Source organism: Galeopterus variegatus, unplaced genomic scaffold, assembly GCF_000696425.1.
Source record: "Galeopterus variegatus unplaced genomic scaffold, G_variegatus-3.0.2 Scaffold171, whole genome shotgun sequence".
NCBI lineage: Eukaryota > Metazoa > Chordata > Mammalia > Dermoptera > Cynocephalidae > Galeopterus > Galeopterus variegatus.
This window is the reverse complement of record NW_007726282.1, coordinates 172,225-176,429: the sequence shown is the minus strand read 5'-3', so window position 1 is coordinate 176,429 and position 4,205 is coordinate 172,225. Positions and strand designations below refer to the sequence as shown.

Sequence of the window (4,205 nt, the reverse complement as noted above, 5' to 3'; positions counted from 1 at the left end):
GCCTCGTGTGGGGGGTGCGCGCGCACCGGGCCCCCGGCGGCCGCCTCCCGCGGGTCGGGCTTTGTCTGTTGCTGCGCCTCAGCGTACACGCGCACGTGCCTGGAGCGCACACCCCCTCGGGCCGGAGCATCCTGGTAGCGGCGGCCACCGTTCTTATCCCCTCTCCTCTTTGTCCGTGTCCCGCTCCGGGTTCCAGGAGGGTCCCAGGTTTCCGAGGCGGGAAACGTCGCCCTCTTTGTCCTCGTAGGGCGCGGAGAGGCGGACCCCTTCCCTGGAACCCCTTTCCCTACGCGGATTGCAAAGGAATCCTTTGTGGGTTTGTAGGGTTCCCAAATCTCTGATTAGCCAGGCCTTTCGTAGATCAGGATCCAAACTTGGGAGATAAGCTTCCTTTTCTTCAATTCTGGTGTTTTCATGGGTGTTGACTATTTTCCAAATTGCTTAGGATTGGCATCGTTCTTCAAAACGGTGATCTAGTGCGGTATTGGGGTGTATTGCTGTAATTTTGGCGATACTGCTGTGATTTGCAAGATTGGAACCCAAACGTGGGTGCTCAAAACCTCTTTCTACCTTTATTTTTTCAGGTAGTCGAGTGGTTGAGATTCTTGAGGTTATGCCCCGGTTAATCCTCTGTATGGATGAATTACTTGGGGTGTAAAGTGATCTGTCTGTATATTCTCCTCCAGTTCAGTATCCAAAGTTAAGGAGAGTAAGTCATGTCTTCTGTGTGTTTCCAAAATTGCTTGCAAGTTGCTCCTTAGGGGACATCGTGGATCAGCAAGGAAGCATCAACTTCAGTGATAAGCCTCCCTTTTATGGAATCAGGTATTTCATTGATTCTGAATCTGTCTAGTTGTTAAAGATTCTGCCTTCTTTAAAATGAGTGGTGTGATGGCATATTTGGGATCCACGGGAAAACGTGAGGTGCCATCCGAAGTTAGGATTCAAATTTAGGACTTTAAGCTCTCATTCCCTCAGGTATTTGAGGTTGGGAATCTCCATGGATTCCTTACAGTGCTGCCACTATGCTTTGTGTGTGATGCTTTGTATGTGGTCTCATGGGATGTAGCTACAGCAGCTGCTAAGACTGAATGAAGTGTGGGAACCAGAGCCACATTCAGAGCTGGAAAGGGGGGTGGGAAGGCCCCATTACACTAGCAGGTGCTAGTGTCTCTGTCCAGTAGTGCTGGAATCTTTGCCCCTGAGCTGTCTCTGGTCCCTGGGATTTGTGAATGGAATCTGTGCAGGCCCTTAGAGTGTTCAGTTCAGATTGGAGGCTGGCAGTTACTGCCAGGCTTGGCCTTCTAGCATTGGGCACTGATTTATCAGCATCTCCCTGTATTCTTGGAAGTTGGACAAGCCTGGGAATCACCCTCTTTCTGGAGCTGGGAGGTGCAGCTTTTCTTTGTTTTCCCTGATTGAATTTGTTTAGCTTATATAGGCAAAAATTCCTTTAGCTCCTTCTGGTATTTTTAGAGTTTTGGAGGCTCATGTTCTGAGAGTGAAGAATCTAAGGCTGTTTCTTATATTTTGTAAATTTTCCTTGTCAAATACTACACTGAGGAGTAGCTGCTAATATTTTCATCTCGCAGGTATGGTGCTCATTTTCATGCTCCCTGGTTAAGTCCTCAAGGTAGAGAGAGGTGGAGCCAGTGATGGGGAAAGAGCCTTCAACAAGTTGGTCTTTTTCCTTTGGGTAAACAGTAGGCAGCATCTTGTCTGTAAGGTTTTAGCAAGATGTGGTGGTTTAGAAATGTTCTTACTTCTGAAAAAAGCTTTAGAAGATTTCTTTGGGCAGGGGCAGCTCTCTCTTACCTCTTTCACCCTCTTTCCCAGTTCTTCTGACCATCTTTTGTGGACCCAGAGGAGTGATTACTCTCCCCAAGAAATTTGGGTTTATACCTCGCAGACCTGTCGTGCTGCTACATTTTGTCAGCAAGTTAATGCACCTTTTGCAGTTCTGAAAGCAGCTGTGCTCATCACAGTACCACCAACAATGTCCTGCAGCTTTGAAGGATGTGTAAATGTCACCGTCTAGTATTACAATGTGTGGACCACAAAGTTGTAATCTTTGATTTGAATCTTTCATTGATTGAACCTTTGCAGGAAATAAGATTTTCTAAATTCTGTGTATTGGATAAAGTCCTGGGAGGAAAAGGTTTGATTTCTGTTTCCAACAGAAGGGTTTGGAATTAGAGGCCGATAATGTTTGAGTGGATTCTCTGCACAGTTAGTGGAGGGTTTGGACCCTGAGGGGATGAGGTGCACATCAGTTTCCTGAGGCAGCATTTGGCAGTTTTGTATGAAACATGTAGGTTACTGCTAGGGAGGCACCTGTTTGTCAGGGAGCCTCATCAGTGTACTGATTTTTTTTTTTTTTTTTTGTCCTTTTTGAGACCGGCCGCACCACGCTCAGCCAGTGAGCGCTGTGAGCGCACCGGTCATCCCTATATAGGATCCGAACCCGCGGCGGGAGCGTTGCTGCGCTCCCAGCACCGCACTCTCCCAAGTGCGCCAGGGGCTTGGCCCAGTGTACTGATTTTTTAAAATTGTTCATGATATTTATGATCTGCTAAATACCAGTGAGGTTTTTTCCAAGACGACACTTACAGGTAATTTCATTACAAATAGCAATTGGAAATTCGGACATGTTTAATATCTGCTCTTTTCAGATGTCTTCTGAAAGTAATGTCCAGTAGAAATTTATTTTTTTCTTCTCATCAAATGTTCATATAATGAAGAAATTGGAAATGTAGCTGCTAGTTTGAAAACAAAATGTGTTTATAATCTAAGGACCCCTTTTCATGGACCGTATATCATCACCAAGGATCATTTAGTCATAGATTTGAATGTGTATCTTTTTATTGGCGTGTGTAAATTTGCTTAAGATTTTTTTGTAATCTTAGTTGTTTAGTGAGAAGTGGTTCTATTGGCAATTTGAAGTCCATGATTGATTTTCTTGAACATGCCAGACAGCTCTTCTTATTTTCATTGGAATTGTGATTCAAACTCAAGGGTAAGGTCTTATTTGGGGATTAATCAATCTTCTAGGCCACTCGCTTTTCTGCTATTTGCCTTTGAACTACTTTCTCTTATCTGAGAGTGTGTGTTTTTAAAGAATGAAATGTTGCAAGTTAGGTTTGCTTCTTGGTGTAGATATAGATTTTTTGCAGGTTAGTAATCCTTGCTGTGTATTTATATTAGTCCATTTTCTGATGCTTATAACAGAATACCCAAAGCTGGGTAATTTATAAAGAAACAAAATTCTATTTCTTCCAGTTTTGGACGCTGAGAAGTCTAAGTCCAGGGGTCACATCTGGTGAGGGCCTTCTTCTTGGTGTGGACTCTAAAGAGTCCCAACGCAGTACAGAACATCACATGGCCAGAGCTGAGAAAGAATGCATTTCTACGTGTTCTCTTTCTCTCCTTATAAAGCCCTCAGCCTATTCCCTGATAACCCTTTAAACCATTAGCCCATAATCCATGAAGAGATTAGTCCACTCAAGAGGACATAGTCCTCACAGTCCAATCACCTCTAAAGGCCCCACTTTTCAAATACCATATTGGGGATTAAATTCCAACATGAGCTTTGGGGGGATAAGCATTCAAACCATTGCAGTATTCCTAATTCAGGAAAAAAGTCCAAATGTCAACAACATGGAAATAAGCAGCCCAAGCCCCATGGCTCATAGCTGCATTTAATAAGTTTTTGTCATGGGGGTGACCTGTGCAGGATCCTTACAGGAGGGGATAGTGGCTGGCTAGTGAACATGGAGGTCTGTGGCTGCCTGGTTAGAGCTCACCCAAGACCACAGCTTTGCAAAGCGGGTGTGTGAACAGCCAGGAGAGAGGAGGGATGAATTGAATCATTTTTGGTAAAGTTACTTGAGTTTGTTTTTTCAGATCCAAGGCTTCAAATCTGGAAAACAGTTTGGCAGTTTCTTATAAAACTATACTGTCAACCAGCAATTGCTCTCTTGGGCATTTATCCCAAAGAGATGAAAATTTATGTTCACACAAAAACCTAGATGCAAATGTTCATAACAACTTTATTTGTTAGAGCCAAGAACTGGAAACAACCCAGATGTCCGTCAGCTGGTGAGTGGTTAAGCCAACTGTGGTACATCCATCCCACGGAATACTACTTAGCATTAAAAAAAAAAATGAGAGGTTTTGTGTGTGTGTGTGTGTGTGTGTGTGTGTGT

At 44.0% G+C, this 4,205-nt stretch overlaps 1 protein-coding gene across 1 annotated transcript in view; it reads left to right on the top strand.

The window, feature by feature from the left end:
• Positions 1-742: 742 nt before the first annotated feature.
• The window catches only part of ILF3 (interleukin enhancer binding factor 3, 90kDa), a 33,959-nt gene continuing 30,496 nt past the window's right edge, over positions 743-4,205 (top strand). The window contains exon 1 of the mRNA XM_008595095.1: positions 743-825. The gene's annotated coding sequence lies outside the window, so the exon portion shown is untranslated. The remainder of the gene's footprint in view (positions 826-4,205) is intronic.